We start from the raw sequence: 27,078 nt of genomic DNA, 5'->3' as shown, positions 1-27,078 counted from the left end.
ATGATAATTAAACTCTTTAAACCTGATCCACTCTGATTTAGAGGCTTATTGGATGAGGCAGACTGTTTTTGGACCCTTCTTCTTCATTTTTATTGTTCCATAAATTGTACTTTCAGTTGGTTTCTGGCAGTAAGTGATTCATGATTAGTTGCTTAGATTTCTGGAACTTGTTACTGTTAGCCAGCTTCTGTTGCTGCCAGTTTTATGTCACAGAGGTAGATTATCCCCTTTCAGTAGCTATTCATCAATTTACTGTGCAGAGTTGAAAGAAAATAGATTCTAAAGCCTTACGCTCTTCGTTCTTTACTTTAAATCAAAGAGGAAAGTCTGAAACAAAAACATATTAAACGACTTAAAAAAGTATTCTTCATAGCCTTTAAGCTAAAGGAGGTTCTTAATGCATGTAAAGTAAACATGTTGAACTGATTTGAGCCACTTTTCTTTACATAACATGTTTACTTGAGAAAAACAGAATATTTTAGAGGAAAAATACAGTGAATAGGCAAATTCTCTAATACTGATTCGCTACGAGGTGGAGCTCGACTTTTTGTGCAAGAGGTTCAAATGACATCTGACAGATTTGGACAGATGGATTATTTTCTGCATCCTTTTGATGCACAAACATTGAATCTGTCTGGTTAGATACCTGTCTCAAGTCCGATATCACCCGAAAAATTCAATATGTTCCTTCTTTAAGTTGTCAAATTAAAGACCATCTGCATCCCAGACAGGTCGCTACAGTGCAAAGTTCATTTTCCGTACCAGATGCAAAATCTGACGGCCATGAAAAGAGAACGGAAGGTGAATTCTGTGGATTTCTATGGAAATGATTTTCTGTGTGGGGCATCTGTGAGGAACAGTCAGTGCACTACATTTGTTGGTATGCTGATGTATTCAGCTACTTTAAAATGACTCCTCAGTTAACAATGAAGATGGCGACTCTCACTTTCTCTCTGCTGGACTTCATTCAAAAGAATCTTCTTAAGAGGAAAAGATGGTTTTCGATCAAGTGCGATGAACCAGTAGAGCTTTGTTGAAGAACCGGCATTTTTCGTTCACATTGTTGTTGCAAAATGAGATTCTTCAGTCAAGCATGTAGGAGAGGGTACACAAAGCCAGATATAGCACAACCAACCCCACTCTGAATGCTCAAGCCAGAAAAAGGCAATCAGCCTGCTGCACAGAGAGAATAAAGATCAGTTTTGGGAAACTCAGAATTAAAATCATGAGTTATCTGCTTGTTTTTGCCAAAGACATTTGGGATATTAAATATTATCCAAAATCTGAACTCAGGAAATGAAAAACACTTGAAAAATAAAACATTTTTCACGAAGCACTGATAAACTCCGCATCATAACTTTTATGTTCTGTGTTCACTAACAAACACAGAAACATAATATATTCAGAGAAATGAATCCTCAGTTATTGGATGCAGTGCAAAAAAAGGCAGTAAAGCGGTAAACAAGGAAAAGATGAACAAAATGTAATGAATGCTGTGGCTCCATAGTCTATTTACATCATTGTTCATTTATGCTCATGTGAAAAACAAGGTAGCACCAAAATCCTTCATTCTGCTAGCTAGCTAACATCCTTTCTATAAATGATTCGTTTGAGTTTCAGGAGGTTGCAGCTCTTAAAATAGAAAATCTGCATCTGGAGGGCGTGGAGTGGATGAAAGGCCTGCAGATGCAATCCTGACCTCAAACCCACTCAACAGCAGTCCGATCATCCTGGGCATGCCGACCTGCTAGATCTGATGGTGTAGTTCAAGGCCCAGTTGCATCCTATGGTGGCGTAGTTCAAGGCCCAGTTGCATCCTACGGTGGCGTAGTTCAAGGCCCAGTTGCATCCTACGGTGGCGTAGTTCAAGGCCCAGTTGCATCCTACGGTGGCGTAGTTCAAGGCCCAGTTGCAACCTACGGTGGCGTAGTTCAAGGCCCAGTTGCATCCTACGGTGGCGTAGTTCAAGGCCCAGTTGCAACCTACGGTGGCGTAGTTCAAGGCCCAGTTGCATCCTACGGTGGCGTAGTTCAAGGCCCAGTTGCAACCTACGGTGGCGTAGTTCAAGGCCCAGTTGCATCCTACGGTGGCGTAGTTCAAGGCCCAGTTGCAACCTACGGTGGCGTAGTTCAAGGCCCAGTTGCATCCTACGGTGGCGTAGTTCAAGGCCCAGTTGCAACCTACGGTGGCGTAGTTCAAGGCCCAGTTGCATCCTACGGTGGCGTAGTTCAAGGCCCAGTTGCAACCTACGGTGGCGTAGTTCAAGGCCCAGTTGCATCCTACGGTGGCGTAGTTCAAGGCCCAGTTGCATCCTACGGTGGCGTAGTTCAAGGCCCAGTTGCAACCTACGGTGGCGTAGTTCAAGGCCCAGTTGCATCCTACGGTGGCGTAGTTCAAGGCCCAGTTGCAACCTACGGTGGCGTAGTTCAAGGCCCAGTTGCATCCTACGGTGGCGTAGTTCAAGGCCCAGTTGCATCCTACGGTGGCGTAGTTCAAGGCCCAGTTGCAACCTACGGTGGCGTAGTTCAAGGCCCAGTTGCAACCTACGGTGGCGTAGTTCAAGGCCCAGTTGCATCCTACGGTGGCGTAGTTCAAGGCCCAGTTGCATCCTACGGTGGCGTAGTTCAAGGCCCAGTTGCAACCTACGGTGGCGTAGTTCAAGGCCCAGTTGCATCCTACGGTGGCGTAGTTCAAGGCCCAGTTGCATCCTACGGTGGCGTAGTTCAAGGCCCAGTTGCATCCTACGGTGGCGTAGTTCAAGGCCCAGTTGCATCCTACGGTGGCGTAGTTCAAGGCCCAGTTGCAACCTACGGTGGCGTAGTTCAAGGCCCAGTTGCAACCTACGGTGGCGTAGTTCAAGGCCCAGTTGCAACCTACGGTGGCGTAGTTCAAGGCCCAGTTGCATCCTACGGTGGCGTAAGGTGCAAACGGTGAAACACACAACAACATGAAGACTAAACTCACAAACACAAACGCAACAAAAAAAAAAATGCAGCAATCACAGGAAATGGAAGCAAAAGGGAAAAAGCCTCAAATAGAAAAAACATAAAACTTACTCCAGACTCCCCCTCCTGGCCTGGAGGACTTGTCTTTTGCTGAACTGTGTTTTATAATTGCTGCTGTTTCGCAGTTTGCAGCATTTTCCCATTTGCTTCCATTTCCTGCTCCAGCATTTTTGTTTGCAGCGTTTTTCTGTTGCTTTTGTTTTTTTGTATTGGAGTTTGCATCATTCATGTGTTTTCAGCTTGGTTCACTTTTTGCTGCACGTTTGCCCTTGTCAGCCACCATAGTATCCACCCCAACAGATCATTTCAAGCATTTATTATTAACGGCCCACCAGTGCAGCACTTACACCAACGAGCTCCACAATGGGTGTGTCTAGGCTGTGGTTGAGGGAGAGTCAGATGCAACAGAAGGTATTTGGCTGCCTGCGTTGCCAAGAATTGAGACACTAAATCACCCTGTGTACATTTATGAAGTTTTTTACAGCACAAACAACAACCTGGAACTGTTTTTTAGAAACAAAATCACTTCATTTGTTGCTAGATTTGTTGCTAGCTACTTGTCAGAGTGAAAAAAGTTGCTAAAAGGTCTGGAAAGTGGCTTAATATGACAACAAAGTGGTTAAGTTGGCAGCAGAGCCCCTGATTACCTCCCTGCACTCATCCTCACACTTGGCCAACTGTGGTTTAATTTGTCCTATTTCGTCTGGGGGCGGCGCTCTGCTTTCACATGGAGGTCAGTTACGATATTGAGCATTGTTTCAAAGTATGAGCATTATTTCCTAAAACAATGAATGCTCATACTTCAAGCTACAGCTTTAGCCTCCAAGCTGCTCAAGGTGAGCTGTACATACAGTCGTACTGGTTCTTCTGTGTGTTAATATATGTTGTGTGTGAAGATTCAAGCAGACTTTCTGACTATGAGGTTTCACAGATCCAGAGCCTTTTCATTGAGTCATAAGATGGCCTGGTTTTGTTTCTACAGATCCACTTTCTGTCGTAGTTCTGGACGAAGCTGCTCTGGTCATTCTCGTAAATGAGAAAATCCTTGAAATAAATGTTGAATTCCACGATGAGTGTTGGGAACAACTGAAGAAATTCATCCCATAATACCGGTTATCCCCCAGGCTCCAGTACTTTATCTTAACCCCCATCATAAATACGTTTGTTGAGCGTCTGACCTCTAAGCAGAGTCATGTTCAGGTTTCACACAGTAGCTCCTCTGTTAGCCTCCGATCTGCTGCTGCCTGAGGTTTTCTCTGCTCATTCGGTTTGTGTTAATCTCCAAAGCAGACGTTGAGGCTGAGACCTCGTACCGACACTCAGCCTGGTTAGGTCCGTTTTCAGCACATGCTTCGTCTTCCTGCGTATTTGGGTCTCTGGTGTTGGGACAGCGGTTCATTTGTTGCTTTAAAATCAATTCTAAATGTTTTGTAACCTGCTTCCCATTTACTTCTTTGCAAGTAACAGCTTCCTTGCAAAAGGAAGTGGTCTTAACTTTACCAGACCATTATAATTTTGGTCTTTTCAGGGTTTTCAGGGTTTTTTTCCAAGAGTTTTTTCAGCAGTAATAAAAATTCCTAAAGAATTTGCTTAGGTCCAGAACCAGCTGTGCAGAGGAGCTGAAGTTCTGCTATTAAAGCATCCTGGACTTCCTGAGCGCCACAGGTTGATCTCCCCAAAGCCGCACTGCACTGATGCAGGAATTGATGCAAAAGGAGCCCAGACCAACTACTGAGGGCAGAAACTGGTCAGTACATGGACTAACTTTTAGTTTACTTTTAGTCCGATGTAGTCTTGCATTCGCCTGAGAAACAGAGTTTTTGGTTGCCATACGCAGAAAACCAGAACCAACATGAAGAGAAATTATTAAGATAAAATATTCAGGATAAATCTGTGTGTGGAATGATGAGTTTTTGAATCAGAGGGATGAACTGAATCAATTTTTGAAGATATTTTCATTTGTTGAGATTCTTCTATTTATATTAATAACCTGATTGAAATGCAAATAGAAAAGCTTATGAATTTTTAGACTGCCCCCTGGTGGACTAGAAGGGAGATTCTGTTGCATTCAACAGTCTGTCCACTTTTCACATGAAGACCTTGTTTTGTTTTTGGTGCAGAGTCATAATGAAGCTGCGGTGAGTAAATGTGCATTAACTAAACACGGATAATATTTAATGCAATAAGTAATTTTCATTTTTACATAGATGAGGAACTCAAAATAACTTTCACTCAGTTCCACACATATCACTGTTAATAGCTGCTAATTATCCTATCAAGCCATATTAGTAATTTTTTGGATTTTTGGGATAATTTTTCACAAACAGTCATATCAGTCATCCTAAAGCTGTTTGTACTCATGACCTTTGAAGCAAGTCAGCACAAATAAACCTCAAAAACTTTGGTTAACTCTGAGTAAAGACGCAACAAAAACAGAAAGTCAGCAGCAGGAAAGGGTCCCTTACCTCTTTGTCCCCAAAAGGACAAATTAATGCATTAATTGTAATTAAAAATGCATTTATTCCAACTGTATTTACTCCTTATTGATCTCTAGAAATATTAGATCCTTGTGTGTTTGAAGGATGATTTACTTATTCAGAGTTTTGTCAGAGTTTCTGCAGGTGAAGGATGAACAGGATCTGTTCTCTGTGGGCTGATATCTTCCTGCTTTTCTTCCCTTTTTGTCAAAGTGTTGTAATGCTAATTGTAAATCCTTGTTCATGTTCTGCAATATATACATTTATATATTGCTCACATGTGACTTAAATCTGTCACAGCTGTCTGAACTTTAGATTTCTTTTCACCATCCAAAACATCTGATCTGTGCCACTTCCACCAAATCGTATCCAATTGTTTTCATGTTCATTCAGGATGTAACGATTCCTTGAAACATTCGAATGCCTCCATTATTAAAACTTCTCCAGGCAAATTATCTGCCTCAAAGCTTTGTTAAATTCTGTTTTATTATTTAGCGCACCATCTTCCACTCGGATGATTATTTGTGTTGCGCAACACTCTCACTTCTCTGAGTTTGCGCCAATGCTACGTGCTAAAAGCATAAAGTCCAATTCTCAAGTTTGGTTCAGGGGGATTTAATTGATTAACGATAAAGTCTGTGTTTTTACCATTCTTCGGGGGACCAATGTGTCCTTAAAATGACCGTCGCGATGTATGGAGAACCTTCTGCTGCCCGGCTGGTTCTGGGCGCGGCGGGCGTGGAGTGGGTTGCTGCAGTTGATGCTTAACGTAAGACATACCGATGTTATGCCCGTATTTACCATTATTTCATCTAATCTCATTTTTTATTTGATTACTCGATTAACTGTAGAGAATGACTAGAATAATTGTTTACAACAGCCTTAATCTCGACATTCACATTAATGGCATGAGTAAAAAAACATTTTCTTTCGTATTTTTTTTTCTTTTCTTTTACAAACAATCATATTCCTCCAGCTCCTTCAGGTCTTTGAGTTCAAGTACTTTGGCTTCTTCAGGCGAACCACTGAGTCTGACGAATACCTTACAGTTCGTGACCCGTGTGTTTGTATTTGGGTGGCTTTCCTTTAGTAACTGGCTTTCTTGGCATGATTTGCTAACATTTATTGCTGACTTTGTTCCCCAATTTCGCCAAATTCCAATCAACTCATGTCCTGTGTTAAAAAACAGCAACATAAAAGATAAAACACAGAGAACATGAAGAGTGATCCATTTTTCCTGTTTATTTGATGTTTTTGCCACAGAACATCACATTCACTACTCTCTGTGTTCCTCTATAAAATACAATGGTTGGAACATGACAAAAGGTGAAACGGTGCTGCATTACTTTCATTTAAAGCAGAAATGTTGTCCAGAAGTTTGTAATAATTATTAATAAACCATGCTTTTATTCTTAGTTTGTCAGATTATGACTTGAGGGATGGGCAGTAAAGAGAGAGAGCTATCCATGCCCTGGGATCCAGAGGAGGAAGAACTAAGAATACAGAGAGACGGGGAGATTCTCACGCTCTTGGCTTCGTCAGACCTCTGGGGATCCCTCCACCAACCTGCCTACACTAACTGTTTATTATCAGACTCTCACTGAGCTGTTTGTGCTTCACATCCAGCAGTTGGCATTCCTGACGCAGAACTGTGGCTGAGTGTGGCGTAAGTGTTGAAATCATAATAATCCTCAGCAGCCGTCAATCTGTCATCTGGTAGTTGAGACGTTCTGTTGCTCTGCAGACAATTTCATAATGTTCTCACAACATCAAACATTGTATAATGAAGGTTTGCTGTGTTTGGCCGCAGGGACGGATTTAATCTGTCATTAATCTGAACTGTAATCTGGTTGCTTCAGATATTTGACTTCAGTCATCTTGACTTTTGATTGGCTTCTTATTCCTATGATATTTTAACACAAGTGTCTCTTTGCTAATAAGCCACAGAAATGTCATGTTGTGTCTTTTCATTATGTTCTGTTAGTGGAAATCATTTAGATGTTAAAGAAGTTTATACATCATTTCACAGACTGCAGATTAGATGGATTTTTTCTCACAGGTCTAACTTGTAAAACAAAAACCCGATGGATCTTTATGTCAGTGAGATTAAGATAATATTTTCATCTTACATGAAGGCTGAACACGCAGAAGGGAAACGCCAACCTTTGACCTCATTATGGAAACACACAAGCTTACAGGTTTGAAGTAGCAAAATAAAAATCAAACTAATGATCTGCTGTTGATTTTCTACTACTGGAAAAAGGAGGATATAAATGCCAAACCTCCAGCTAATATCTGCTCCTCTCTTACATTTTCCTTCCGCTGACATTTTGGTTTACAGTGTTTATCCAACTCAGCCCCATAGAAATCCAGTTCAATAAACTTTAATGCATTAATAAATATTTCTCAAAGGATGCAAAACCAGATCCAGATTGAAAATCATAAATGGTAAGTTAAGACGGTGAAAGAAATTAAAATTAAAAATTAATTCTTTGCATTAATTATGTTAATCCAATTTCTGATAATATTTTTATTATGTTTTCATCCCAAAACAAATAAAAACAACAAAGAACAACATATTAATTAAACAGGCTCACCAACTCTCACCTGCAGCATATGGGCACCAGGGTGGAGCTTATTCTTCCCTGTGCTGGTATAGAAGGAAATTTCATCCTCAGTTTTCTGTGAAGCTTCTTTTTCTAGATTTTCTAATGCTGTCCATCTCTTAGAGTAACAGCAAACTGGTAAATGTTAATTTGGACTCACTTATTCTTTCTGGAGGTGCTTTTGCCTGACTGGAAATCTAATTGGAGAGGCTAAATGGCTGCAAGTTGTTGAAAAGCTCTGCAGATGGAGAGGCTGCCAGCTCTGGTTTTGGATGGAGTGACTGGCAGGATGACTGGTCCCAGTCTGGGTGGGTTTCAGCTCGCTGGACAGGTTTCTGGCTCTGTTGGCTGCTTTGAGTCAGAAACTGCTAAAAGGCTCACCACCACTGCTCAGTTTTTTTTATCCTATTGATTACTCATCCAAAAAAAAAAAAAAATTATATGCAGCCCTATTTAAAGTATGTAACTATTAAGTTTGTAACACAAACAAACTGGAAAATTTTGTTTTTATTGGATGTTTCTGCACAGTGGCGCAGTTGGTAGAGCTGTTGCCTTGCAGCACGAAGGTTCTGGGTTCGATTCCCAGCCCCGGTCTTTCTGCATGGAGTCTCCATGTTCTCCCTGTGCATGGTGGGTTTTCTCCAGGTACTCCGGTTTCCTCCCACAGTCCAAAAACATGACTGTCAGGTTAATTGGCCTTTCCAAATTGCCCCTAGGTGTGAGTGTGTGTGTGCATGGTTGTGTGTCTCTGTGTTGCCCTGCGACAGACTGGCGACCTGTCCAGGTGACCCCGCCTCTCGCCCGGAACATTAGCTGGAGAGGCACCAGCAACCCTCCCGACCCCACTGAGGGACAAGGGTGAAAGAAAATGGATGGATGGATGGATTTTTCTTGTTTATTTTTCTGGAGTATTGAAATTATGGACTGGAAAATAATACAAACTAACCTGCAGAATGAAATCTTGTCTAGCAAACAGAAAAAAAAAAGACTTTTCTAGACATGATTTTGTGTGTTGATGTCCAATTAACATAACGCCAGACTAGGGATGCACCAATCCACTTTTTCCACTTTTTCCACTTGATACCGATACCGATATCTGAGGTAGGTATTGACTGACACTGATTCTATGCAGGAAAACGGTGCTGATTTGACCTGAAATGTTTCTTTTTTTTAAACACATATAAGTGTACTAAACTATAAATTGAATTGATAACGCTGCGCCAGTACAGCTTAAATACACCAAAAGATGGAACATGTAGAAACACAACTTTCATTTGTTCAGTCAGTGGAATTATGAGCAAAACAGCCAATGTAAAATAAATAATAAAGAAAGAAACTGACAAAAACATTAATTTAACCACTTTGTTCAAACATGTAAAAAAAATAAACTTACAAGTCTTTCAAAAAGTGCAATTAAAAATCCCAACTGCAATGTAAAATAATAAAGCATGACGTCATTCAGAGCACAAAGCATAGAATTAGTCTGAATAGATTTTCCCTTATAGATCTAGTACCCAATCTAGAATTTCTTTGTAGAAATTCTAGAAAGAAATTTCTACTATACGATAATACAATATCGTATTATATTATACCAATACAATACGATATTGTAGAAATTCTAGAAAGAAATTTCTACAATATCGTATTGTATTGGTATAATACGATATTGTATCGTATTGTACCAATACGATACAATATCATATCGTATTGGTACAATATGATACCAATACGTATCGTGTTGGTATCAATCGGGATCTCGCCGTTGGCCCGATCCTGCTGATTACCAATACGATACAGATACGATATTGGTACAATATCGTACCAATACGATATTGTACCAATACAATATCGTATTGGTACGATTTTGTATTGTACCAATACGATACAATATCTGTATTGGTGCGATATTGGTACCAATACAGATATTGATATCAGATCGATCCTTCAGACATACAAACTTCAAATGGCTGCAACTCATCAATGATTCAACATACAGACATCAATACAAATCTAAAGCAGTTTATAAGTGTAAGAGAGTAAATATTGTTTCAGAGCTGAAACAACCTCAGTGGGAGGCTTTTATTTTGTAATGCAGTAGCGCAGTGCTAGCGCTGCTGTCTTGTAGGAAAACATGCTGCGTTTGGTCATTTTGGCTCCATGAGGGATTTTTGGGAAAGTCACAGTGTGTCACCAGCTTTGAAGATATTTTAATGTGAGGAAATTTGACCAAATCTGTGCGGTTTATCTCCCAGCAGAGCTTCTGCTGTTTCATGCAGCAGTTTTCATCGTGATGCCGCCCTCGTGTTTTACATGCTGGGACTTTGTTTTCATTTGTCTAAGCATTGTTCAGCAGCCTCTTAGCGGTGGCAGCTTTCAGCTTTCACTGCACTTTTTCCACTTACAGTAAAAGTTGATTTAAGATCAAGAGTCGCTCTCACTCCCTGTTTTTCTTCCTGTGCTTGACAGACTGTCAAAGTCTCGCCGCCGGCCCGATCCCGATCCCGCTGATTGCTGACCACATCTGCGCCGGTAAGCAGTGATTTCATGTTCCTCTCTGCGTTGCTGTTAGTCTAGCTTTGAGTTTGCTCAGGCCTTCACCATGTCGACCCAAAGACAACACTGGGCTATTGTTTGCTAAATAAATCTCAGCTGAAAACAGACTGAAGCAAACGAACAGATGTGCACATGATTGTTTTTCAAGTAGGAAATGAAGTGGAAAAGTTATTTATTTAAGCTAAAAAGTATTTAACCAACCATAATGTCCTTTAATGGGATCGTTGAAGCTCCCAGTTTGATTGTTGGTGTTGTAAAGAAAAGAAAATAGATGTTCCAGGAAATGGCCTCTTGGGAACCGATCCCACATTGTTCCAGGTTGAGTTGGACTCATTTCCTGCCCACTAACTGTGAGCAGGAACACACACACACACACACACACACACACACACACACACACACACACACACACACACACACACACACACACACTGGTATAACTATCAAGCACATTTTACTACCCAATTATTAATTGGCTATAATCACCAGATCAGCTCTTATGTGTCGATACTGAAAGGCCCGAGTTTTTCACATGCTGATGTTTGGATGTTTTGGCTCCAGATTCATCCTTTGTCACAGATTATTAAACATTCACTAAATGAATGCTGCAATAACATGCTTATTTTTTTAGTTAAAGAAGGAATTTAATTTTCTGTTTATTTGCATTTTTTTTATATATTTCCCTTGCATAAAATTATTTTAAGTGCATAAATTAAATGAGCAGAATGTGGCATTTTATTTATCCAATTAAACAATTAATGATCATAATAATCGATTACTAAAATGTTAGTTACAGCCCTATTTTAACTGTATTTTACTACTTTTCCAATATTGTCTAAAATAAGCTTAAGTTGTTAAATAGAAGAATCTGCAAAGTGTGGTATTTATTTTATTTGAATATCAGAAAAGTCAATATAATAATTGATCACTAACACAGTGGTTAGTTGCAGGGCTAGTTTATTTATTGTATATTTTATGTATTTCTAATTTGTATAAAAAGGTTTAAGTGGTTAAATGAAAAATCTGTAGAATGTTAAAGTTTTTCATTACTGTATTTTTTTTATTAATCATCAGAATAATAAATACTAAAATAATCATTAGCCGTAGTTATAACCAGCAAACTTTCCAATGTAATCCAGAGGCATGCAGGCAGTTTTCCTGCTTTTTAAAAAAATATCTTCCATTTTTGGTTATTTATCTTTTAGACGGATTTAAAAAAAACAACACAGAAACTTGATATCTGCAGATGTGAGAGATGAGCTTCTCCTCTGTGATGAGAAGAAATGTGACTGAACGTTGCTCTGGGTAAAATCAGGAAGTGCTCTGGTTTCGGACGGCCTAATTTCACACAGTGAGGTTAAGGCTGGTCCTCTGGTGTCTGTTCAGGACGAAGCACCTTGTCAGCGGTAAGCAGTAATGAAGCCCCTCAGGGTTCCTCTGCTCAGAGTTGAAAGTCCAGCTCAGCATCTTCAGGTCCAGCTGCCGGGTTGTGAAGCCTGGCAGTGACCTATGACACCAGCGCTGACTTTAGTTGCAGAACTTTACTGCATATGTTTTGGGTTCGGATTCAACTGTCTAAAACAGGAGGGATTCGTTCGCTTTTTCTGAGGAGGAAGCAAATTAATGTCTCTTCCTTGAAACTGTCTCAGTTTTACAAATGAACCATTCAGTGTAAAAAGTTCCACTGCTCACCTCTGAAGACATCTTCATCCACATCACAGAGACGTCTTTATGGCCGACTGTTGATCTTATTCCCAATAAAACCCTGCAGGTGTTTCACTCCCGTGCTGGTGACACCATTAACTCAGAGCAATAAAGGAGGAACTCCTCAGAGACTAGTTACTCTGAACGGACCTTTTCTGAGGGGAGAGGAGGGAATTAATAGTCCACAGTTGCTCCGATAAATCCTTCTGCGAGAGATTCAAGTCTTGGCCTCGAGGGAGACTTTTTGTCATGCTTATTGACTTTGCTTTTTTATATTCTGCTCACCCTTTTTTCCTCCTTAGAGTCCAACAAGGATAAAAATTAATGGCCAAGTTTTACTTTCATGTTGGATCATTTTATTCTGCTCCCTTTCACTCCTTAAATAAAACGTACAACTAAATCCACACACAGTCTGTGGCCATTCTGGGCTTTACTCAAACTGAAAATTAAAAAATTAACCCAAACTTTGATTGGTGGATCTTTGATAAAATATTAACATGTGTGTATTTATTACGGATGTTGTGTGAACGATGGGTGAGACCAGGAAGTGATGATGCTGATTAAATATTGATTCCAGCCTGGTTGGCTAAAGGCTGACCTTTAGCTGGTATTTAAAGCCACCAGAAAACATTGGATCAGTGGCATTCTGAATATTTCTATAATTTAGAGACACTCCTTTCAGTCATCATGCGACAACTGATCCAATCATTTTTCTATAATGGAAACCAGTATGTAATGGGAAGAGACTGGTGGGAGGTTCAGTCAATAATAAGCTGCTCTGTATCATAATCCATCCATCCATCCATCCATTTTCTTTCACCCTTGTCCCTCAGTGGGGTCGGGAGGGTTGCTGGTGCCTCTCCAGCTAGCGTGCAGGGCGAGAGACGGGGTCACCCTGGACAGGTCGCCAGTCTGTCACAGGGCAACACAGAGACACACAGGACAAACAACCATGCACACACACACTCACACGTAGGGACAATTTGGAGAGGCCAATTAACCTGACAGTCATGTTTTTGGACTGTGGGAGGAAACCGGAGTACCTGGAGAAAACCCACCATGCACAGGGAGAACATGGAGACTCCATGCAGAAAGACCGGGGCCGGGAATCGAACCCAGAACCTTCTTGCTGCAAGGCAACAGCTCTACTAACTGCACCACTGTGCAGCCCTTGTATCATAATCCACCCCAGTTAAATTAAAGGCCTGAGTTCTTCTGCACAGAACATTCTCCTAGCATGCATTTTATAAGGTACAGAGGAACTCCACCTATTTACATTTCAGTATTCAGAGATTTTTTTTTTCTTTTTTTGGAGCATAACTCATTTGCTGAAAACATTCTGATTCATGGATTTTTTTAGTAGATTATATCTAAAATATCCTAAGGAATGCAGTTTGGGAAGCTGAAACTCCTTGGTGTTATTGGCTGTGGTTGGCATAGCAACCACTGCAATGACAGCAACTAGTTGGGGAGGGGAGGAATACTCACTAATCAAGGAAATCCTTTTTTTGCTGCAGCATCAATGTGCATCATATCCTTATCATGCATTGCTAGTGACACACAGCATATAACAGGCTTGCTCATCAGTAATTGTGTTAAATTCTGATTTCCATTTTTCTACATGTCGGACTTTAAATAATCCGGAACCTGCAGTTTGCTGAAGTGTGTCTGATTAGTGCCTTTAACTGTTTATTGGACCTTTTCTCTTAAAAACATTGAGGAGTCTTTATTTACATTCAGACTTCAAAAAAATGATCTAAAAATATATTCCTCACTGAGGTTTCAGGATTAAACCAAAAATATTTAAACAAAATCAAAACAATCCCACAGAAAATAAAATCAGAATTTGGTTGTGTGACTTTCAGTGAATATAGTTTTCAGTTTTTAAGCTGTAAACACGGTTCTGGTGTCACCAGCGCTAATCAAACCTGTTTCCATCTGCTGGACGTTCGCTGCACTAATTCATTCTTCCCAACACTAGATGGAGCCACTTGCACTGCATGTGCCACAGGGCTGTTTCTGCTCAAGACGAGGCGCTCTGCCCTTTTTTCTGCCGTTCTGAATAAATTTGCATGAATGACTCACTTAAGCTCCTCTCAAACAGAAACGCCTGAGAGTTTTCCAGGCAGCCATAATGTTGACTGTCCTTCCAGCTGAACTGACTCCCTGTCTTAATAAACATTCAGTTGACCATGATTTGGATTTTGTAAATACGTTTCTATTTAATGAGGTTTCCACTGAGCGGGTTGTTCTGTGGAAGGGAAGCAGGATGACTAAGAGTCTCAGTGTTTATTGCTTTCAGGCGTTACTTTAAAACCTGCAGTTTCTGCATATTCTGGAAGGAGATGTGTCATCATTTTTTTTAGTATTTGTAGTTTGGCTCCAAATGTTTCAGACAGAGCAGTCAGAGTGAGAGCAGGAGGAAGGAGGATGAGGAACGGACAGGCTGGAGGTGAGGGGAAAGGACCATGTTTTTCACAGACCCTGTTATGTTTCTGTCAGTAAAAACATCAAGTGTTTGCTTCGCTGCTCCTCACAGCGTGACTCCCTGGCCTCAGCGCTTCACGGCTGCGTCAGCAGACCGCAGCACAACCCTGACTCTTAGCGAGGTCAGACAGGTGTAAACAGGACTGTGACCTCCAATGAAACCTATAAGGAGAGCTGCTGAAGGTTGACATGTTCCACAGAAAGGCCAGATTGGATGCGTTTTGTTTTTCAATTAGGATAAAATCTCCTGCAAAGTCTTCATCTCCCAGGTTTCGTAATAGATTCATACCTTTAGTATTAAATTGTCTCCATTTGCTCTCTGCTTTCTCTCCTCTGCTGTTTCTATTGTGGTACAAATAACCTTCACAGGGAGATTGATGATCTAAAAGTTTAATAATAAAAGGACGATCTGATGCACTGAAGATATTTAAGCCTAACTCACTTTCTCAGCAGTTTAATATCCCTGGATATATGATGATAAATATGGGAACTATAATGGAAAACATGGGGATTTTGACTGAATTTATTATTTCATTTGACCTGCAGAGTGGGTCCTGATCTGAGTGCAGCTGAGTGGCCTGTGATGCAAAATCAAGCTGTGCTTTATTACAACCTGTCAACTTAATTTAATGCTGCATCCTGATGTTTCGGTGTAGAATGAGTCTTGATTTCACTTTAAATGTTAGACTTTAGATTGGATTTTAAACTTCTATCAGACTTGAAAATCGTTCAAAAAATGAAGATTTAAATAGTCCCTGCTGCACATTTATTCCTCCTTAAAACCGGCTGTGGCGGTTGTGGTCTCTGGTGAGGCTCCGGAGTCGCAGCTGACGGCCATTTGAGTTTAGAGAGCCGAGGTCCTGATGATGCCTGCTGGCATTTCTCTGCACTTCTCTGTCTCTTTCTCTCCTTTGCATGCTGTCTGTCACCGGTCCACCAGGGCGACGGGCTCACAGTTAACCTACTGATATAAAATATTTATGAAAACTCACTACAGGCCTCTAATACTCATGAGACATAATGTTGATGCAAATTATTCGCAGAAACTCTCAAAATGTTTTAGTATGAATTCCCAACATAAATTTGGTCTGCTTGTTTAATTTGGACCAAAAGCAGATTTTTTTGTTTGGTGCAGTTTGCTTTCGTATTGTGTTTCTTTGCAAACACAAACCCAACGGTGGTGACGCTCAGCCCTCTCATTGGACATGTACTTTCTGCTTACTACATTTCTGTTTTGCACATCTGTGCTGTTATTACAGCTGCAATACCAATTTGAATGTCAAGAGCAACTCATACAAAGCTGGTTTGACGATGTGATATTTGTGATTTTGGCTAATTCTGCTGCAAGCTGAAACGAGACGCTCTGACCCACAACGTGCTGTCAGCAGCATCGTTGAACAGAAAACGGTGGATCAGGTGTGAGTTCAGTCCTTCACTACCTGCAGCAGTAACTTCAGCTGACAAGCTGATTTTTAACATGAGCTACGGTGGCTTGCAATGTCCAAAAAGACATGTATTTCTTATAGTTGTTTTGTATTCACACCAGAAACGAACTGCACCAGAGTTTGTTTGGAAGTGGATCAAACTGGGTCCTGTTGGTTCTGCAGCAGGTTTCACTGGAGTATTTTCACGCCTGGAGAAAAGGTCCAGACCAACATGGGAAAACAAACTGTGGAGTCCAGATGTGTCAGGCGTAAATACACACTAAATGAGGCAAATTGAGTTCTGATAAAGTGCCATTCAGAAGTTTGGTCTTTGTTTGTAGTTAATTGGATTTATTTATGTTTCTGGATGAGAATCAGCTCCTCCCAGTACAAGAGCATCTTCTTGAGCAGGAAGAGGTTAGAGTGCCTCCCCAACTGCAGGTGTTCAATCATCTTCAATCTATTGATTTTTCATGATTGATGGAAAAATTGGTAAGTGGATTGTTGGGGCGTCAGCAGTTGTGCAGCCACCGGTCTGTAGTGTTTAACAGATTTACAATCTACACTCATCTATGGTCAGGAACTCTGGGTAGTGACCGAAAAACCGAGATGATGCACAGAAGCAGCCGAAATGCGTTTCCTCCACAGGCTGTAGGCAGGGAGCAGTTATAGATTTTCATTTGATTTAATTACATTTTGGTCCAGTTATGGTTGATGACATAATTAACATGATAAGAGTTAACGTGCACAGTGCGCTGTTTGTGAATTTTTATTTGTACGACATGATAAACTGACCGAAGCTTTTCTCTGTCCCTCCTTCTGATTGTTTCTGAATACACTGTTGAATAAAAAATAGTAAGAGCGTATCTGGAAAAAGTGAAAATGTCATCAAAGCCCCATTGCTCTCAAGTTGTTTAAAAATAGTTTCGGATCGGACTTGGCACCGACAGTCCAAAGTCATTAAACACCAAGTATAGGTCACACTTTGATTCCTCCACACAATAGAGCGGTTCCGTCAGGGTGTTGTGGTGGGTACAGCCCACGAAATCAATAGTGTTCAAATGGAAAATTTCTAAGAGAATCCAAGGGGAGAGATCGAGACCTGATGAAGGCGAGAGGAAGAAAGAAGCTTGGAGATTGGGAGGGAGGAGAGAGAGACGGGTTTTGTTCACATAATTGGAAGGCTTGGAGACCACAGGGCCCCGAAGTTGAAACAAGCTGCTCCCAGCAGCCATTTATCCATATTACCTGGGAGATACTCAACGAGTGCTGTTGACTTAAAATCCATTTTCTGATGAAATTACATTGAGAACAAATTACCTCTCATTCTTGGCCTGCTGTCATCAGGCTGTTCTATGTTCTTTGACACCACTAGAGGTCAGTGTGACCCTTACAAGCACCGACGGGGAAGTGAAGATGTCATGCACCGCTTAGATGGGTAGGAGGGGAGTTTGCCGCATGCTTTATGGTCATGTCTGCAGAACTCCTTGCTGCAAAGCTTTGCCTGTTTCCTGCTTCAAACAGAATCTCATTCTAGATCTTTAGTTTCTTTTTCTGTTGCGTCGTCCTGCTTCAGCTTTGCAATTTGCATAAGCTGGCGTTGGAGAGCTCCGCTTACTCCTGCGTATTGCTCAGTCAGAATAAGCCTGCTGTTCAAAAGGAATAGCAAATGACTCCATTGCCCTCATTGACATATGTCAGTCTATTTCAGGCTCAGCAACTAACAGTCATACATGGCCAAGTAAGAGCTAATGATGTACGTGCCGGGTCGACCCTGCAACGTCAGCCTGCTGCTTGGTTAGGCAGGAGATTGCTTTTAAACCGGAGCAGAGCACTTTATCCTCATCCTCATGAACCATCACAGGAGTATATATCCCAGCCTTTTGCCAAGCTGCTGACAGCACTCCAGTCATGGAGGAGATGTACTGGAATATCAAACATACGATGTGACTTGATGCAGTGGCATTCCCCCCTCACCCCCTGCACCGCCCTCCTTCACCTGTCTACCCGTAACAGGAGGCATCTTTCAGCTCCATCTTCCGATTGATCTCATCTGGCAACATTTCTCTCGGCCATCAGTCTCAGGCCCAGCTCCCCTCACCCCCACCTGCTCTGAGGATGACAGGAGCTGAAGTAGGAGTGGAACAAGTTGCAGGAGAGTGAAGAGTCACTCCATAGAAGGAGAATATTGCAGATAAAGAGTAGAGAGAGTGATTGGGCAGGTGGGTGGAGACGGATGGCATTAAGCGGACCAAATGCTGGACGGACAGGAAGGGCACCGCCAGCCGCAAAGGCCTGTGGCCGGCTTTCACATGACTCTCTGTGTGCTCGGGCGCTGGAGAGTAATAGAATCCCAACGTGATGTGCCGGGATGCTTGGGAGGGGGATAAATTTAGCCGCAGCCTTAGGCAGGCAAGCAGCTCTGCTGGGCTCAGGGGGCTTCAGCCTCTACCCCTGCTTAAGTCCTCTGCACCCCTCTGCACCGGTCATGCAGGGCACAATATGACTTACCTTCCTTCCATACCTTAGCAGGCATAATGGCGACATGGTGGGATGTATCGCATTGCCGTGTGATGGCAGTGAGGGGCTGGGGGTGGGGTGGGAGGAAAGTCGGCTACGCTTTATTTCCAGGCGCTGTTAGGGGAGCATCTGTTGGTTTATGCAGATATTGGATTTCAGAAGCAATAGCGCATGTCCTGAACTGATGTTCTATGATAGAAAAGATTTCAAGTGATTGATGTACAGATGTTTGATCTGATGTTTCTCATTCAGACAGTTCGGCTTCAATAAACCTAACTTTTATCCATCATACGTTCAGTGGAGAGTGGCTTTCCTCAATGTCACTGCTTTTTGTCCTTAAACACTCCCACCCCACACACACACACACACACACACACACACACACACACACACACACACACACACACACACACACACACACACACACACACACACACACACACACACACCTCTCTGAGCCCCATCCTGTCTCCTCGGTAACTCCTCTTTAATCTGTGTCAGTGGAACATCAAAAGACGGCAGCAGCAGTTTGGAGTTCTTGCATTTACATTGGCATGCAAACATTAGAAGTCTGCGCATAGGTGACGCTTTTTAATGTTCTGAAAGTTAAGTCGGGTCTTAAACTACTTCTAAATTTAAATAAAAAGGCTCTAAATTATAGTTTGGTGTTGCCTGGTGTCAGTACCATCTAACTCACAGCTTGTAAAGACTTCTTTTTTTTTTATATCCAGCTGAGAAGTTTAAGTTCTTGCTTCTGGAACACTTGTTCAGTCCTCCGGCAAAGGAGTTCTGCCTGCTGCTTTGTAGGATTCTCAGGCTTTGTAGCAAGTACTGACTGTTGAGGGTTATCCATAGATTTTCAATGATGTGTGAGTTTAGGGACTCAGTGGATCTTCAGTTAGGTTAGTTGCAGTGATTTTGTTCTGGATTTTTAGGATGGATTCCCTGTTTAGTCTGCTATAGTCCAACTCTGTATTTCTATCCAAACATACAAACAAAGTTTGTTTGGGATTTGTGAATGTGTAATTGAATTTTGATGTGGACCAAAAAAACAAACTCTGGGCTGTGTATAAACCTAGGTCTCTATTCAGTTGAAATGAACTCTGGTGTGATTCGAATGGATATGTGAATGCTAATTGGGCTGGAGGGCAGGGCATTCTGGGTAAACACAACCAAAACAAACATGCTAGTCTAGAGCTAGCAGGAGAAAAGGCTCGTGGTCTTTTACCAAAGACAGAAGAGAAATCCTCCCACTGCTAAAATCTGACACCACTTATTTTTGGTAGCATTTTGTGAAGAAGAAAGTTGCTCTCGGTGTCTTCAGGGGTTTTCATGTCATTTCACTCAGTGGTTATTGGTGCAGCGCCACCACAGGCAAGGAGCGGAATAGGTTGTGCAAAAGGGTTTGGTTGGTTTGACACAATGCCGTGTGAATGAGGACTGCAGCTGAAAATGTAACATGTTGCAATTTTGGTTCCCAATTGAACTGAGTCTACTGGACTATCAGGTGGTTTAATGCATTCTGGTCTCTGATAGTGAAATTTTCTACTTTCCAAAATGATGTCTGGGTTGAAAGAGAAAATTGCATGCAAAATGTATGAATTAGAAAGTCAGGAAAGGTTTCATCTGATTAAAATGCTGAATGTTTACAAACATTTAAAATTAGCATTTTTCTGACCTTTTTTTAATTTATGACTAATTATGTCTAAATGCACCCCAGGATTTCATTACAAGACGCAATTAGCAAATCCTGAGGATAAAATGCTAACGTGTAAACAACCCTTTGACCTCCATGCAACCTTAGATCCATTAATTAGAAAATAATTTGCCAAATTTAAGGAGGAATATTAATGAAATGTTGAATTATGCAACCTATGTAAACAACCTTGAAAAGCCTGACATTCTGGCTAGTTAAAAACTTGTAAATGTTGGGTTTCAGTTTAATTTTAACATGGAAAAATCAAATAGATCCCACAGATTTCACTGAAATGTTTAATCCTGATGCATGTTTAATGCAGCCTCTTCTTCGTGTGCTTCGTGTTCTCATTGCCAGTTTTTCTCAGATTATTTTCCGTAGCTATCCAGAAATCAATACACCAAGGTATTCATGGAAAAGTTTGCCTGTATGTATTGTCTGGCTTCTGCATGTAGATTTAAATAGCAGTCTATACCTATAGTGTTTGCGTTATGCGCTTTTTGTACTATTTAGAGTTTAAACGGTAATAAAATTTATTCGGGAGAGAGTTAAGGTAACTGCTGGTTCCTATTGTATGTTAAAACGAGACTTCCACATTATAAGACATAAACTGGAGGTGGAGGGAAAGGCTCTGGTTGCAGATCTTTTGGTTGTGTACAACCAGTTTTGCACAATTAGAAATTCATTTTTTGTATTTATTTCTCTGCCAAATATCACAAACTTTAGTCAGATTGGATATAAATGGTCTATAAAATTACTTTTCTAGTCTTGCCCCAGATTCTTAATTAGATGTTCTGTAGGTCTGGACTTTGACTGGACCACTCTAAGCTGCTTCACTGAGCCCCAGTCCAGTCTTCTGCAGACTAAGCACTGTTCTTCCAGGACTGGCTGCACCGATTTACATTCCATCACATTTGACTGGTTTCCTGTTCCTTCTGAAGAAAAGCATCCTCACAGCTGTTACCGCCATCTTTTATGGTGGAGATCGTGTGTTTGTGGCGATGTGCCATTTGAAGCATTTTCCATGTTGTCCACAAAGTTCAATTTGAGATCATTCTTACTGGAGCACCTCATTCCACATGTTTGCTATGTGCCCTTACATGACTTCCTGTAACTTTTTTCAACAATGGCTTTCTTTTTAAACTGAAAAAAAAAATAAATAAATCACACGTGGGGAACCCCAAGGTTTCATCCTGGGGCCCCTATTATTTCACATCTACGTGGTCCTGCTAGCTCAGATTATAACAAGGTAGATAAGTTAACAGAGTTAGATGGCACTCCACAGCTCCATGTCACCAGTGAACACATTCAAACATTGACCAGATGCTTAGAATGAAACAAACCTGAAGTACAGTCAGCAAACGGCTTCAGTTACTGCAGTTAGAAACGAGATCAGGCCGACATCTGGGTGCAGTGATGGACTCTGACCTGAACATTCAGAGACACATAAAGACAGTTACAAAGTCAGCCTTCGATCACCTGAAGGACATCCTATGATTAACTGACTAATGTTTCAGCAAGATCTAGAGAAACGCGTGTGTATCTGTAGTTACATTGCAAAAATGTCTTCACAGGTCAGACGGCTGCAGCTGATCCAGAACAGTTAACTTTTTTTCATTTTGTCATGTTACAAATACAAAATGATGACCAGTGTTTTTAAGAGACTTTGTCTCCACCACTTTCAGCTCGTGTAAATAAAAAAGGGTCTCCAACAGGATCAGGATTCCCTCCATGCATTGTTGAACTTTGAATCTGTGGTGCTGTTCAGTCATTATAATTTCAGTCATGTTGTGTTTACATTTCCTATCAGGAATGATGGCCTCCATTAGTGTTTCCAACATGGTGTTGTTTAAAGCCAAAAGACTGAGCTGCTTGTTTGTTACTGCAGGTTTATGGCATAATTGCATTAGCTCAAATGTGGTCTGCAGTCTTGGAAAAAAATAAAAAAGATCTGCCCCATCTGTGGCGCGTGCTTTAATGATGTGACCATGAGCAGAGGCTAGCAGTTTGAAAAGAAAAACTAATTCACAGAAGCCCAAATGTTTGTCTAAGTTTCCAGTTGAAAGAGCTGCAGATCTTAAGTTGACTCCAGGTTTTGAGGAAACGTTTGCCCTGCTTCCATGTCTGACAGGTGTGGGTTTCCTCGCTCGGCTGAGTCCTAATTTCAGATCTTTTCTGACAGCCCTGAATTAATACATTCAATCAAATATCAGCAAATTGTTGTTACTGTGAGATTCTGATTTGGCTTTAATAAAAAAAAAATGTTATTAAAAAGTAGACGCGTGGACAGCAGCTGAAGGACGCTAAAGGACACGTCATTCTTCTCTCTGAGTTTGACACATAGAGATAAGAATAAATGATGAACTGAGTATGAAAAATATGGATGACAGTGTACTTGTTGACTATCTTGTACTAAATGAAAATTAGGCTTCATCTACACTCAGTAGCTGTCAGAGAGATTGTATTTTGCAGAAAATATGATCCGGGCTTTTCATTTGTCAAAGACGCCATAGCTACTAGTTTCTGCTCCTTTATAAACTTGGATAGGACCAATAATTTCTGATTTCTGGAAGTGCTGCTTTGAGGACAAAATGTGCTTATTTTGTGTAATGTTTCAGTTTTTTGGTTCTGAAGTGAATAAAAGTAAATTGTTCTTCTGCCTCTGGACTGCAGCAGCAGTTCCCTCACAAAGAGAAAATGAAGGGTTTGTCCTTTTATGGACAAGTGACGATAATTGGCTTCACACCTGTTTGGTTGTGATTATAGTCAAGCTGATGTATGAATGCCACAAATGCTGGTTGATGTATAAGCCTGTCATACTAAGAATTTTATTGGAGGAGCTTTGATGCCATCTAGAGGTCGGAGTGTGAACTACATGTCATTCAAGGAAGCCAACAAAGAATTTGACTGATAAACTCTGTAACTAGATTCAGCACCGAGTTAGGTTGCATAAACAAAACATATATAGGCTTACTAATGTATTCTACAACTGATATAACTGATATATAACAGGCAAATTTTCCACGACTAACTTGGAGTAACGTCCCACAGAAGAATTTGTGAAAGGTGCATTTGTAAAACTGAACTGCAAATATGTGGGTATCACTGTAATAGTTGTTCTAAAATATATTGATACGCTGAAAAAAGACAGATGGACTTTAATACTGTATCTATATTTAAAACAATGTAATGATGGAAAAGCAGTGGTTGTTCAAAAATACGTATTTTGGCTCGACTTTAAAGTCTTTCTTGATGAGTAGCAGCATCTATAAAATAATCAACATTATGAGATGAAAAAGTTTTCGGTTCCTGAAATGCCTGGTGGATCTAATTAGCATCACATCTAAATTTACACTAATGGTAAATTTAGTGTAAATTTACCATTATTTATATCAGGTGCAATGGTAAAACAAATCATCTCTATGTAATTTAGCATCTGACTGAAGAAACAAAAGTAATAACACTTTTTGCACAATTAGACATATTCTCAGATATAATGGGCATATTCGCTGCATTTACTCTAACTCAGTGGTGCCCAAAGTCGGTCCTGGAGGCCCGGCATCCTGCATGTTTTAGTTCTCGCCCTGGTTTAGCGCACCTGGATCAAATGATGGCTCGTTAGAAGGTCTAAGAAGAACATTGACCTGCTGAAAAGGTTGTTACTACCAGCAGGGAGAGAACTAGAACCTGCAGGATGACGGCCCTCAAGGACCGACTTTGGGCACCACTGCTCCAACTGGATTTGTGGCAGTTTTGCTGATCTTGTTGCTTCTGGATTTTAAAAATGTTATTCTAATTTGAAGCTCTGATTACACAGTTCATCATATTGTCTTTCTGGCTCGTTCCTTGAACATCTCACCACCAGACTGAAGTCTTTGCTCGTACAGCTGTCGTCTGTTTAGACGTCTCCAGTTCTCCTCACTGGTTAGCTCTGAGTGGTCAGCTAGCAGGCACCAAACTGCAGCAGATTGTCTGAAGTGAAACAGCCAGCACCGCGTTCACAGTGTAATTTAGTCCATTGTTAAATTAACTCAAATAAAGTGACCTTTTCTTTACATTTCAGGCTTTGTTAGTTGATGAGCTGAAGTAGATTTAGGTTAATCAACAGATTAATCAAAGACATCGTCATCCTTTCATAAACAATTTAGTCACTTGCTTAAAACCTCCATATTCATTTTTATCTAATCACTTGACTCTATTCCAGGAACGATTGATGAGCAGCAGCATCATGTCACCCAATCAGCATCTTTAACACTGTCTGCGTTTAATCACTGCTCCAACACAACATGGAGCTTCCAGCAGTATCCTCCAGCCTATTTGTTCCAGGTTAGCCTGTAATGTCTGCATGGCTGTCGGCGCCAGTGGCGGTTAATTAATATGCATTAAAGCTAAGTGCTCAAGTGCAGAAGAGGCGATCTGGCATTTTGTGCGGCTCACCGTTGAGAAAGTGGCCGTGAGTTATGAGGGACGGGAGCGATTCTGACACCTGGAGTCGACCCTTACTCAGGCTGCAGCTTTTGTCTCCGCGCTCCCGCCGTGTCCTTCGTCTCTGTCATGCTCCGAATTCTAAGAGTCCATCAGTAACGCCCACAGCAAACGCTCAATACGTCCCTGATGAGCCCAGCTTTACCGCCACTGCGTACCATCCAGAGTCACAGTATTTATTTACCTTTTTAGTAATGACATTTTCACATATTTATTTATATTTTTTAAATTTTTACCTTGTTTTACTTAATAAATAAAAGCTATCAACAAAACTGTTATGATTCAGGAAAAGTTAGGACACCCTGTGCCCTAATATCTAGTTTTACCTCATTTTGCTGAAATACCTTCAGTGAGTCTCCAGCCGCCATTTTTATATCAGTCGAAGGACAATTTGCTCCACTTCTCACTTCCTGCAAGTTCAGCCTGTTGTACTTACTCCACAGCAAGTCAATGGGATCTGTGCTTTGATTAGGCCCAAGACTTCCTCTTTTTTATTTCCCAGCCACTCCGAGGCAGATCTACAGATAAGATATTCCTTTATTAATCCTGCAGTGGGGAAATTTACATTGTTACAGCAGTACAGAGGACAGAGCAGAACCAATATAAGAATCTATATATACAAAAAATACAAGTGAATATAGAAACACTGAAACAGTATTGTATGATATATATATATATATATATATATATATATATATATATATATATATATATATAGAAACCCGCCTCTGGTAGAGGACCCGAGCTCAGAGGATGAAACAGACCACCCGCGGAGGGTGAGAAGGGAATTTTATATATATATATATATATATATATATATATATATATATATATGTATACATATATGTGTGTGTGTAATTAAAATTAGAATATTATTGCAAAGTGAATTTATTTCAGTAACTCAGTCGCCACATTGTAAAGATAGATTAGAAAACTCTAATTTATCCCATTTATTTCTTGTAATCATCATGATTTTCTGCTAACAGCCAGTGATGAGAATATTACGTCAGACCAATAAAACTAATATTTTTACTGAGAAGCATATTTAACAGCTGTTTAAAGGTTGTTATTTTCAAAGGCAATGGACGAGCGGGACTCTTTGGGACGTATATTGTAATTTATTGAATGTGACTTTGGGTCATGATTCAGGTTCTGCTTTTCTTAATGTTTTGACTCTCATATTTTCCTTTAATGGACGGCAGAATTCATGATGGATTCTGTGAAGGTGAGCTGACCAGGTATTAAATCAGCAACGCATCCCAAACCATGATGCTTCCACCTCCATGCCTCACAGTTGGTTTAAGGTTCTTCCTCTAATGCTGAGTTCAGTTTACAGCTAATCTGTTCTGGAGCCTAATGAGCATCGTGAAAATAGCATCTTTCCCCAAAATGAGAAGATTTCTTTAGGATTCCTTCTCAGAAAGGAGAATAGGAGTCTGTATATCCAGACTTCATTTTCTGCCACTTTGTCTAAGCGATGTCCTTTCTATAGAGCCTTCTTTCCTTGCTTCCTTCCCTCTTCTGTCCTTCCTTGTGTTTAGCTTTCTTTCCCTTCTCCCTCTTTCCAAACTTTCATTCTTGTCCTCCCCTCCTTTGCTCATTTCTTTCCAGGAAAATCCAGCAGGTGATTTTCTGAGATTTTCTCTACCATCTCAGTGGACAAGTCGCAGAATTCATGACAGATTAGGGAAAGTTACACTTGGCTGAGGAATGAATCTGTTCAAATGAGAGAAACACTTTCACACGCAAATCAGGCACATCTGGATCAAGAATATCCTCCCACCCTGCTGGAGGCCTGATGTGTTCCTGAAACCCCCTCAGGAGTCGCTGTGAAGCTCTGGCCCATTTTGGTCCCCAAGACCCTTCCATGACAAACGGTGGCCAGGCGCCATGGAGACGGCCAGGCGCCTGATTCGTCTCAGATGCTTCCTGAGTGACACATTGGAATGACACGGTGTTCAGCTCATGTCCGTCTCCATTCCTCTCCTCTCGTTAGCGCCGCTTTAAAACACCAACATGGCAACTTCCTAATTTTTGGAGCACGTTGGAGTGGGAGCCACCGTGTGTGTCATGAACAGGTGAAGCGCGTTCCTGACCCTGCATGTGATAACGGTTATTGCC

At 41.0% G+C, this 27,078-nt stretch overlaps 1 protein-coding gene across 2 annotated transcripts in view; it reads left to right on the top strand.

The window, feature by feature from the left end:
- Positions 1-27,078, top strand: part of tspan9a (tetraspanin 9a) — a 220,932-nt gene that overhangs the window by 9,161 nt on the left and 184,693 nt on the right. For both annotated transcript variants that reach the window (XM_081608386.1, XM_081608387.1), the window contains exon 2: positions 10,555-10,617. The gene's annotated coding sequence lies outside the window, so the exon portion shown is untranslated. The remainder of the gene's footprint in view (positions 1-10,554; positions 10,618-27,078) is intronic.

This window comes from Poecilia reticulata, chromosome 6 (assembly GCF_904066995.2).
Source record: "Poecilia reticulata chromosome 6, P_reticulata-male-v2, whole genome shotgun sequence".
Taxonomy (NCBI): domain Eukaryota; kingdom Metazoa; phylum Chordata; class Actinopteri; order Cyprinodontiformes; family Poeciliidae; genus Poecilia; species Poecilia reticulata.
Note: the sequence above shows the minus strand (reverse complement) of the source record. Positions and strands in the feature narration are given on the sequence as shown.